A 13467-nucleotide genomic window follows, 5' to 3' on the forward strand; every position below is an offset into this window, starting at 1 on the left:
TTTATTTATATATATATAATTTATATATATGTTAGCGGTAATGTATGTAATACGTTATTTTATTAAATAACTAGTTATCCTATAAAATTCCTAAATATGTTCGTTAATATATAAATTACACGATTTTACTAGTTAATATATAAAATACCGATTGGGTTTTCGTTAATGTATGAAATTTATATCATTATAGGTAGATGACCGGGACTGGATTAGATAACATACAAAATTTGTTACCGTTGTTGTTTTATTAATAAAAATAATAAGATAAGATAGTATTGAACCACACCATTTGGCATAGACTAGAATTATTCGTGTGACAGTGTACTGCAATTTAATTTATGCATAAAAAAGTTTATTACGCTTAATGACGTTCCAGATGTAGATATTTGCCTTCGAAAAGCATCTGAATCCCAATCAATTGGTAATGGACAAGGGTTTTTTAAATGTACATGTCAAGAAAAGTGCACCACAAAATGGTGCATATGTTTAAAAAATAATTTACTTTGTAATTCTAAATGCCACCCAAAAAGTTCCTGTATTAATGACATGCAAAATAAAGTAACAGTTGCAAGAACAAGCGTGTCTCACAATTTTAACGCATTCATCTATACAATTTAAATTTTAAGGTGAAACATGTTAATAAACTATAAACAATAAAACTATAAATTTATATATTGTATACATTTTGTATATTATAGATCAATAAAGATCAATTCAGGGAAAATATTTAAAAAGTTAAAATAAAAGAAGTCAAAGAAAAATGTTTTTTTAATTTTCATTTATCAACCATTATTATTATAATATCTAAAACAATGATAAATAATTTAATTAAAATTGCACACATCCATTGCAGTAACCTACCACTTAACACTAAACAGTTTAGTGGTACCCACTCGCCAAATTTTTGTTTGTTAATTTTAACATTTAAGATAATATGATATCAGATATTCTATTCAATACAGGTAAAACTGGGTCTATTGCCATACATAAAGACCGTGAACATTTTAATATATTTTGTACAACTAAAACAATAGAAAGTAAGAATGAAAATTTTTATTAATGTTATTATTTAATAAAATACAATAAAAATACCAAGCTAAATAGAATAATAATACGATTATTAAAAAGGATAATAATGATAAAAACATTCATAATAACAATGAAGAATATTAAAGAAAGGCGATTTTCCATCGTGTTTCCGGAAAATAAAAGGTAATTATAATGCGCATAAATGATGATAAATAAAACCCAAATGCTTAAATTTAACTTAAAAACTTTATAACTACCTATGGATGTTCTGGTGTCAACGTCAAAAGAAAACTAACGTGACAATTGGTGAATATCGACATAAAATTAAGTATCAACAATAAATTGTATAATCAACTCGATGGGTATCCGTTTGGAACAGTCTAAGTTTAAAAAGCTCGATAAAGCACGGCCAACTTCTTTTTAAGGATAATTAGGTGGGGAATTACTTACAAATTTAAAATTCGTGCGTACAAATACTTACAAATTGCGCAGAACAGTTTGACACTTTCAAAAACTTTGATATGCCAAAACGGCCAAGTTTCGCGGAAGTTAGCCGTGATTTAAGTTTTTGTGGATAATTGATAACGGCTGTAGTTACAAATTTCGAATTTATGCTTACTGAAACTTACAAATGACTTACAAATTTTTGACAAAATTTAAGGCAAAAATTTTCACATTATGCGGCCAACTTCACGGATCTTCAAAATATGCAAAAAAAAAATGTAAAATAAAAATTGTACTATTTTCATAATAATAATATAAATCGCGGACATTACTCACTTAAATTCCATTTGGACGTAGGTAGCAAAAAAACATGCTGTTACATACAAATCATAGCCCTGATTATTACTAATTACTTACTTACTACTGTTATAACTTCTAAATTTTACAGGGTACATTGTTTTGTTATAATAAATAGCGCATCCGGTGGAAGGTCAATTTATTAATTTTAATATAATGATATTAGATTTAATAATTATATTATAAATTCAAATATAGAAGCATTCGCTTCATTTAAGTCCTTATATAAGGTATATAAAGGTAAATACTATATATTTTAAATCATATTGCATAATCAATAATATGAAAAAAAAAACTAAACTAAGTGGTGCTCAGTACAAACTATTATCAAAAGAAAAAAATGAAATACAAAAAAAAGTATGGAGTTAAACAAAAAAATTGGATTAGTTTTTTACTTCTAATAAACATTTTTCAAATATATCCGAAATAAAAACTGACTGTTCTGATGACTGGAAAAATGCAAATGTATGCGTTAAACAACACGAAAATTCTAATACATATTCATAAACAAAGTATTTTAATAATGAATGATAGAAGACATATTAGTTGCGTAATATTTTACATAGAATAGTGGTCATTATCCAGTCATTGTCTTCACGTGGTTTATTATTTCGAGGACAGGATTAAAATATCGGGTCAATTCACAATGGTAATTTTTTAATGGTCGTTGAAGTTTTGGCAAAATTGGTACATTTATGTCTCAACACATTGTAAAATACAGTAACGAAGGTAGTGGATCCACTTCATATTTATCTTCTACTACTTTTGAGGAACTTATACAACTTTGGCTAATAAAGTAACTTCTAAAATTATAGACGAAATAAAAAAGAAACCAAATATTTTTCTATAGTATTAAATTCGACTCCTGATTTATCTCACTCTTATCAGTTATCTATTATCTTACACTAAGTTCATCAGGGTGTCCCAGTTGAACAATTTGACTTTTATTTCTGGTTGCAGTCATAAATCTCAACAGCTTTATGAAGTTGTTTGTAACACTTTAAAAATTTTTAACATCCTCATTGAAGATTATCGGAGTCAGTCATACGACAATTCCAGCAATATTTTAGGACTACAAGCAAGAATAAGAGAAATAAATCATCTTGCCGAGTATGTCCCATGCGCTGTGCACTCGCTGAATTTAGTTGGAGTTCACGCTGTAGATCATAGGTTCTTAATCTTTTCTGGTCCATGGACCCCTTTGAAGTATAAAATATAATCACGGACCCCCCCTCAAAAAAAAAACAAAACACAATATATATATATCAGGGTGGTCCTTATTTTTTAACTTCCAAAATTTAGAGTCAGGTACCGCCATTTTGTTCATTACAATGAGTAAGTTGTTTGGGCTAAATTTGGTCATGATGACTCACCCCCTTCCCGTGCCTCAAGAGGATTGAAAATTTGTCATAGAGGGTAGTTCTGTAGTTTTTTTAGTTTAACTCATAAACTGTAGTACTTAGCGCAAATATGTATAGAGGGTTGATTATCTATTTTAGTATTCCTCATAAAAAATATATTTACAAAATTTGTGGTAAGTCTGTTATTTTCCAAGGAAAATAGTAAAGTACGAAATATTTTATTTATTTTGTAAAATAGATTTTTTACATTTATTCAAGTGTATTTGATAAAATATTAAAAATATAATAAAATTAGGTGATTGCGAAATTTGCAGTGAAGTGACCATTGTATTGTAATAATATTTGGATTATATAATATTGTAATAATAATTTCGGAAATAATTATCTCTAGCAAATCGATAGAAAATATAGGTATTAGGTAGTAGATTTGTTATCATTTTCAGTAATAAAGATATTTGTTTGCGATACCTATGTGTTGAAAACGATTTATGACCAAACCACTTTACTTACTTTATCGTCATCAATATCGCTGTTATTAAATACCTTTTACCTAAATGAAATTAGCCTACATGTTTAATTTTCCGTATAGTGATTATAGTAGTGTTATTCTAAACTATTGTTTAATATTGTTTTACATTTAGTATACATTTTAATTTACATATTTAATTATGCCAAGACAGTTAATTTTTTTGGTCGGTGTTATGAAAAATCAAATAACCGGTAGTAAGCTTCCATCAAAAAGAGATATTTTGAGCGTTCTCTTTTACAATATGCGTACAGTCAAACTAACATTACACGATAGCGCTAGTCTTATGTTTGATGAATGTCAAATTTTTTGGATAAAAGCACTTATACCTATTCAAGATTGATCAAATTGCGTAACAAAAATTAAAAACTCTATGAGGAATGGAAGCAATTAGATAAAAATAAAAATAGAAAAACGGATACACAAAAAAAAAAATATGAATACATTTGAAGACAATTTAGATGACTTATTTGACATTGCGCATAGTAATGCATTAAATATTATAAAAATTCACGATGATAAGCTATTTTTAATAAAACAAAGTGAAAAAGGACGTCACGGATGCATGATGGGTAAAGACTCAAAATTAACCAGTCTTGAATTTCGAAAATTGTCTTTAGAAAAACAAAAGGCCAAACAGAAAGAAAAACACGAAATTGCGTCGACATCAACAGGTAGTTTATATATTAATTTTATTTTATAATTATATTTTTAAAATTAATGTAAATTAATAAATTTAAATAATGACTTTCAAAAACAGTTTTTCTAAGAACTTTTTATGTTACAGTTATGTCTATGGACTATGTATCAGATGAAAACTTAACTGATGAAGAGGAAATTATGAATTTGGAAAGTCCTGGCCCATCAAAAATCAAGCGAGCAAAAAAAGAAATTATAAACCACCGCTTATCGGCTGAATTAGACAAATGCAAAATAAGTGACAGAGATGCTGTGCATTTACTTACAGCCGCAGCTGAATCGTTTAATGTCAATACTAGTAAGTACATAATTAATAGATCTTCAATTAAAAGAGCTCGATAAAAATGTCATGAAAAAATATCTGAAACTATAAAATCTGATTTTTTAATATAAATCATCAATATTGCGTTGTGCATTGGGATTCAAAATTACTACCCGGCTTAACAGGAAGGGACACAGTAGATCGTCTTCCTGTGATTATTACAGCTCCAAATGTCGAACAATTATTAGGAGTTCCACAATTATCATCTGGGAAAGGGAATGAAATATATTCAGCTGTATATAATACTTTAAACGATTGGTGTCTATTAGATAAAGTAGAAGCTTTTGTATTTGACACTACTGCATCAAATAGTGACCGTCTAAATGGTGCATGCATTCTTCTTGAACAAAAGTTAAACCGAAATATTCTATTTTTTGCTTGTCGTCACCATATTTTTGAAATCGTTTTACAAGCTGTTTTTGTTACATCAAAACTATGTGTTTTGTCTGGACCTGATATTCCTTTGTTTAAACGATTTAAAAATAACTGGTTGAATTTAGATTTACGTAATTTCCATACATGGACGTCGCACCCAGAAATATTTGAAGAATTAAAATATGTAGTAGAAGATGTTTTATTATTTCGTACAAAAACAATGGAAGATAAATATCCAAGAGATGACTATAAAGAATTTATAGAACTTATTATGATATTTTTGGGGAAAACACCTCCACGAGGTATACATTTTCGACCAACTGGTGCTTACCATTTAGCTCGATGGATGGCAAAAGATATATATTGTTTTAAAATGTTGTTATTCTATCAGCAGTTGAAGCTCTCGATAGTTGAAAAAAAAAATTTACAAGAAATATGTTGTTTTATTGTAAAATGTTATTTAGAGGCATGGATATGTGCTCCCGATCCAATAACAGCTCCACTCAATGATATAATTTTTTAAAAAAAATTAGTTTATTATACAAAACATAATAGAAAAATAGGCGAAGTAGCAATAAAAAAATGTATCAACCATTTGTGGTACTTAAATGATGAATGTGCAGTATTTTCTTTATTTGATGATCGCATTGATTATAATAATAAATCTAAATGGCAAAACGGATATTGGAAACAAATGAAGAAGAAATCAATGCTGACGAACAAGAAAAAGACTCTCAAAAAAAAATTGTTTTACAATTTGATTGCGTTCAACATTTTGTATGTAAAGATCTTCCATTTGAATTAATATCAAATAAATCTATACAGTTTTTTCAAAGATTTCGGATTTCTTCGGACTTTTTACATAAGGATTCAAGTTTATAGGAAATAACCACCGAATATAAAGAAGCAAAGGATATTATAGCTACATTAAAATTTGTCAATGATAGTGCAGAAAGAGGTGTGAAATTGATGGAGGAGTTCAATGACAAATTTACTAAACAAGAGGAACAGAAACAATACGTGTTACAGGTAATTTTTAGTATTTTTTTGCTCGTAGAATAATTAGGAATTTATTAAAATTTATTATTTATTATTTTAGATTTTTCAAGATTATAGTAAGCAATACCCGGGATTCAGTCGTGAAGTTTTAAAACAAACTTATAATAAAATGGAATAATTAAAATACAATTTTATAATTACTTATATATAATTTGTCTAATTTATAAATGTAAAAAATCTATTTTGCAAAATAAATAAAATATTTCGTACTTTACTATTTTTCGTCAGGTTAGATCAAACATCAAAGTCATGCTAACAGTTTTTTTCGACAACCTGGGAGTTATTCATCACGAATTTCTACCTGCAGGACAAACTGTTAACCGATGGTACTATCTAGAAGTATTAAAACGTCTTCGAGAAAAAGTGCGGAGGAAAAGGCCTGAAGTGTGGAAAAAAAACTCATGGTTTCTTCATCACGACAATGCTCCGGCGCACACTTCCCTGTTAATTCGTGATTTTTGCGTGAAAAATCAAATGACCGTGCTTCCTCATCCACCATATTCTCCCGATTTGGCACTAGCAGACTTTTTTTTATTTCCAAAACTAAAATATCCGTTAAAAGGACAAAGATTTTCTACGATAGACGAAATAAAAGAAAATTCGCTAACGGAGTTACGAGCAATTCCAGAAACCGCTTTTCAGAATTGCTTTCAACAATGGAAACGTCGTGGGCAAAAGTGTATTAACCAAAAGGGAGAATACTTCGAGGGTGATAAGTCTCAATAGCTTGTAAGTAATCACCATAAATAAAAAATTTAAAAATTCGGGAACTTTTTGAACAGACCTCGTATTTAAAAAATGTTTATTAGAAGTAAAAAACTAATCCAATTTTTTTGTTTAACTCCATACTTTTTTTTGTATTTCACTTTTTTCTTTTGATAATAGTTTGTACTGAGCACCACTTAGTTTAGTTTTTTTTCATATTATTGATTATGCAATATTATACTTTCAAAACTTCAAAACTAAATTTACAAAAAAAAAAAAGGGCAACTGATTTAAAATATATAGTATTTACCTTTATATACCTTATATAAGGACTTAAATGAAGCGAATGCTTCGATATTTGAATTTATAATATAATTATTAAATCTAATATCATTATATTAAAACTAATAAATTGACCTTCCACCGGGTGCGCTATTTATTATAACAAAAAAATGTACCCTGTAAAATTTAGAAGTTATAACAGTAGTAAGTAAGTAATTAGTAATAATCAGGGCTATGATTTGTATGTAACAGCATGTTTTTTTGCTACGTCCAAATGGAATTTAAGTGAGTAATGTCCGCGATTTATATTATTATTATGAAAATAGTACAATTTTTATTTTACATTTTTTTTTTGCATATTTTGAACTTAATCCATATTTTTGCATATTTAGTATGATCGAATTAATGTATTTAAGTCGATAATAATTAAACTGATCAAAGTATACAGTGTGTCCCTAACCGATTTAGGGAACACTGTATAACTTGGTTTTATGGTCGAACATAAATTTTATTTTTATAAATCCTATGGTATAATAGGTATACTATATTATGTACATTCGCCGATCTCATTAATATTTGTAAATTTAAAAAAATGTGTGATAGTAGCGTATAAAATACGTCATACTTATACTATTGATCGAGAATAATAAATTGTAGTACTAAAATAATAAATATTGCACACGAAAAATAAATAAATAATTTTTAATCTCAATTATACGTATTTTATGATACCTAATCTGGTAATCAATGATGTATTTCTTGAAATAAGTAAACATTTTTTTGCATATTTTGGTAAATAAAATGCATATTGTACAATTTTTTATTGCATACAAATCCTAGCCCTGGTAATAATCGTATATAAATATAAAATTAATATACTGTAAACTCTAATTTATTAACAAAATTTGACCAAAAGTAAAAAAAAATAATGTATTAAACACTACTATAATAGAATACGTTTATGTAGGTTTAATGTAGGTACCCTACGTATAAATAATACAAATAAAAAAAAATTAGTTTAAGCAATTTACATTATCTATAATATATAAGTGACGTAGAATATTTATAAAACTGTTTATAAATTAGCTCGCTAGAACCTTAACCTTTGATAAGGCGCGTGGTTTTTAGAAACGTAACTATGCGCGTGGGGTAATTTTATACCCCATATGAAAATCAATTGAAAATTTACATAATTTACAAAAATAATTTACTTAACAAAGATACATTACATGTGCACTTTTATATATTTTATTTCAATTAATATAATATACATATTTTATAAATAGAATATAATTTATATTAAAAAATGAAGCTGAAAATATCATTAACTAGATCCACTATGTTAATTTTAAACTAACAAAAACTAAAATTATCAAATTAAATTGGTTATTTTATTACATATCTATAAAACAATCCGGACATGTTTCTATTAAATGATCACGACAAATTAATCTCGCACAGTTTTTACAAACTTTAGTGGTTTTCCTATCTTTGGCCCTTTCACAAAATGCACATCTCCCTGATGCTCGAACTCGCTGACTGGTACCAGCAGCGGCTTCATTAGTTTTCACTAAATTTTGTTGAATAGTGCGAATATTTTGAGTAGGTTTCTTACGAAACCATTTGATACCTTCTTTACCAACGAAATATTGAACTCTCATACTCAAGGGGACATCACCATCTGATTAATTATAACTGTTGTCGAAGTCATTCTCGTTTACCATTATTTCATCACGTTCATGATCGTATTCTAAATCATAGACAGATTGTTCCGAGTCGGTATCATGGTCAGACCGATTATCATTTTCAACAACATTTTCGTCACCACTAGATTCACCTCCCCAAACTTCAATAATTTGATCAGTTTCTTCTAAATAGGACTCAATACGTCTTTTTTCAAAATCATCCATGTCTAATGCAATAACGAACAACACGTGCGTACTGTAAAACTAAACTGTAATACTACTAATACGAACTACGAACTAATACAAAAACAGTAACACAACTACGCGCGTGGGGTAAATAATTGCCGGATTCGGGTCTCACCTGTAACGGCTGACCGTAGCGGCGACACTAATGACAAAATAATGGTGGAATTATTTGATAACTATTGACAAACTATATTTAGGAAGGTATATGAAGTCATTAAGTGATATCTTTTACGATAACGATGATATTGCGATAGTAAACTTGTCTGGGAACATTATTTACCCCGTGCGCGTTAGCAAAGGTTAAATAAAATAATAATTAAATATTTACCTAATCGGAATGACTTGGCTTGGCTTAGAATGTTATGATATCCAGTTCCAGACTACTCGCGTACGTTATCAACGTTAAAATGAATTTTAAATAAATAAAAGTTTTACGTTTATTGAACGTAAAATTATCAATTGTTGCTAAAAAAAGAAAAATATACAATGACTTTCTATTACAGTGGTTCAGAAGAATAGACGGGGGTAGACATCACAATTAAAAAATATCTTTAATCGTAGTTATAATAAAATATAGTATAATATAATAGAAATTATAATAGAAATCAATCGATGCTGTTATTGAGTTTAAACGATAGAAAGTGTTATCAACTACAATTAAGTATGTATAAATTTCTTTTAGAGATGGACCAACTATAATAATAAATGGTAGTAAAGTTTTGCCAAACCCTGCTAACTTCTCTCTTCTTCTGGAAATAGTTTCTTCTATTTCAGCATTACTGAACAAGTGAGTAATAAATCCATCCCTCATTTCCACTTTTGATGGTCTCCATTGAGTTTTGGTTCTTTTTCCTTTTGTAATCGACACACCAATTAGAAAAGGAAGACACAAAAAAGCTGCAATCAAAGCTCCTTCGTTTTCTGTAAAGAATACAAAATTACTATTAAGTATAAAACTAAAAACAGTACACTTTTTATTATGTAATATAATATTTTAATTTAAATAAAAATCAATTTATTGTAAAGTAACAAAATATAACTTTTAAAATTATTTGGTATCTGATGGTTATTAATAGGTTTAGTACAACTAATAGCTACTATATACCTTCAGTTCCCAACTGGATGTATTCCTTTAAAAGCTAGTTTTCTTCCTTTTAAGTCAACTCTTTAGATTTTTTAATTTTTTCTTTTGCTAAATCAAAAATCCTGTTTTTTAATAATGGAAAATTTTGGAATAATTTATCACTTGATATGTAACATCAAAATCTTTTAAAATCTGAAAAATTACTAGTTGAATACATGTTATAACATAAATTTAATTGATTCATACTTACAAGTAAATAACCTGTTGGTTTCTTTAAACATGGATACTCGCTCATATATTCAGCTATTGTCTGTCCATCTTTAGACATAAGTTTTTTTAAACGTGTATTGGTAGTAGAAATCCAGTGTCTTTCCACAAGATCCCACGGATCACTGGAATTACGTAACCACTTCAAATTTTCTTCGACAGTTACTGGATCATATTCTTCTCTCTCATTTAATGAACGTACTGTGATCGGAGACGAATGACCAGAAGATAAAGAAGATGATCTATATCTAGATGATGTTATGATGAGTCCAGATTTTCGATAATCCCTTCTTCGGTTGTATAGGCAATCGAGAAGTTTTCCTTTTGCCGACCTTTTTAATCCTGGACCATATGATATATATGGAATAAAATATGTGGCTGAATGTTCTCTAGGGAATATGGTTATTATCTGAAATGCTAATTCATGCAACCTAGAAGTTGAAACACGCCTATGAACATCATCTCTTAATTCTCTGTTTATAATTATGTTGCACAACCGTTTGCGGCCAACACTATCCAAGAGTCCACTCTGTTGGTAAGTTGCCAATAAAGCTTTACCTTCGTTTGAACTCTTGAACAAATCTAATAACTCCTAGGAAAAAAAATAATAAATTGATTAGAAAGTATACATTTTTAATATCCAAAATGCAAGGCTGGGCAAGTTAATGATTTGTTTTAACTCAGTTAAGTTAAGTTAAAAATTTTTTGTTCAATTAAATTAAAAGTTAAGCTAATTTATTTTTTTAATTTATCAATTAAGTTTAAATTTAAGTTAACAATTTTTTGTTAATTTAAAAACTGTTGTAGGGTTGTATCATTTTATAACTCTATTTAATATTTATATTTCACTCTGGAGTCAGGGTTGATTTAAATTTTAGTTTAAATGTGCTTACTTTATTGTTTAACCTTTACAATTCAAAAATAAATAACTCAAAATTAACTTAATTGGTAATATTAAAAAAGTAGAAGTTAATTTTAAGTTAACATAGAAGGAAATGAGTTAAGTTAATTAAAACAGCAAACTAGTAAGTTAAGTTAATAAGTTAAAATTAACGTACGTTTAACTTATTAACTCGTTAATGCCCAGCCTTGCCAAAATGGGAATGTTAATCGGAATTTCTAACTAGTCTGCATTAATTTGCATTAATTTCATAAGTTAGAATTTAGAATTTAAAATTAAAGTCAAGTAATCATGGATGAGTTTAAAGTATTGAAGATTATTTAAATGACCATCTGATATAAATTAACTTGATTAAATGCATATAGAAAATTTAACTTCACATTGCATACTTAATAACTTTTATTACAATTTTAACTTACTGAGTTGGATGGATGAGCTTCTGATACATCTGTAGATGTGCCCTCGGATGAAATATCTTTTTTTACAGGTAATTCATCAAGCTGAAGATAGACACTACTGGTGAACGGTCTCAACGTATCACCTTCGACATCAATAGATTGTGGTGATAAAATCTAAAAAATACAATTATTAATAATTATAGTTAGGCACAAATTTCCATTGATTTGATACTTAGATTTTAAAAACCAAACCAAACAAATCAAATAAGTAGAGTATATTATTCTTGATAACAATTAATGTAAAAATTTTAGTTAAATAATGCAATGTATTCTTATTTCTAAGTGAAACAATACATAATTTACTATGAAAAACTAAACAGGTAAATTTTAAATTTATATAATATTACTTATTAAACAAAATCTTTGATAGAAAATAGACTACCTACATTTTACCTAAGGTCATAACAAAATAAAAAATGATAGCAATACATACCTAATAAACTTAAAAATATTAAATTAAATGATTGACAAATGTTAGAATATAGCTTTTAACTAAATCAATAAAAAGATATTAAACGAACATAAGTATTTCTAAAATAATGCAAAATGCATTCTCTCTAACAAAAGTCTCTAACATACCTTGACGCGGTCCCGCGTAATAGCCGTTTGAATTCAAACGGCCTGTGCGCGGAAATCCGCGCCGTCTATTCTCTCTGTCAACCGCCAATCGACGGCGGTCGACACCGACACGCGATAAGCGCGCCTGGAGATGTCGACCGCCGGTACCGCGAACCGTGTTGTAGCAAGTTAGTTTTTACGACCGCGCTTGAGTGACAAACACCACGCACCGATCGTCCTCGCCCGTGTCATACCCTCTCCGTACAATCGTGCTCTCTATTGTGTGATCTTGTTTTTTTTTTTTATTACTTGACTTCCTCATCACACATATTTTTTTTGTTTTTTTTTGTTGCCTCTTTTGTCGTTAAAATAAAAACAACCACCGCACATCTGCAATCAAAACGAACGTGTTCTTTTTTTCGAACACACCACCATAATCATCTTTGTGGGATCCGTCCAGGACCGCCACAAAATTGGCTCCCCGTACAGGAATCACCGGTAAGTAAACACTGTTTATCTTAACTTACCCCATACTACCCCCATTACATTTCCCTGTTGTGCAACTCGCGGAAAAATCCCCGATCCCATACGACGCAAACGTGGTTTGCAGGCGGTAACGGAAAAACCCGGCGTTACGTAACATAACCACAAAGCACGTAACGACCGACCGACCACGCCGCCCGACTTACGGACGCACCGATCTCAGCGCGCGCGACACCGCAAACACACGGAGTAGGATAGGTAGGAACGCTAGAGCGCGACAAAGTCACACAACCACCGCCAAGCACCACCACCCGCAACGTCATCCGCGATCACCCGGGACGGAGATACAAATAACTGCCGCCGCATTCGTAGTCGCGATAGTCGACCGGACAGCGCACACACGCGCAACCGCGACATACGCTGCGAAAACCGGTTAGTGTAATCACCCCGGCGCGCACAACGACAACAGACCCACTGACCTACATTCGGACGGAAATAGCACCGATAAGCGGTCAACAGCACAACAACAACAACAATCGCTGTATAGTGTGTTTACTATTTTCCCCATCAACAACACCGGAAACACAGCCGGACGAGATGTCGGGAAAATACATAAACGAATTGAC

The 13467-nt window shown here is 29.7% G+C and overlaps 2 pseudogenes; one reads left to right on the top strand and one right to left on the bottom strand.

The window, feature by feature from the left end:
• Positions 1-3859: 3859 nt before the first annotated feature.
• Positions 3860-6290, top strand: LOC149062161 (uncharacterized; annotated as a pseudogene).
• Positions 6291-9628: 3338 nt separating this feature from the next.
• LOC149062162 (uncharacterized) lies at positions 9629-12799 on the bottom strand (annotated as a pseudogene).
• Between the last annotated feature and the right edge of the window lie 668 nt (positions 12800-13467).

This window comes from Diuraphis noxia, unplaced genomic scaffold (genome assembly GCF_037042655.1).
Source record: "Diuraphis noxia isolate RWA-SAM2 unplaced genomic scaffold, SU_Dnox_SAM2 contig0001, whole genome shotgun sequence".
NCBI lineage: Eukaryota > Metazoa > Arthropoda > Insecta > Hemiptera > Aphididae > Diuraphis > Diuraphis noxia.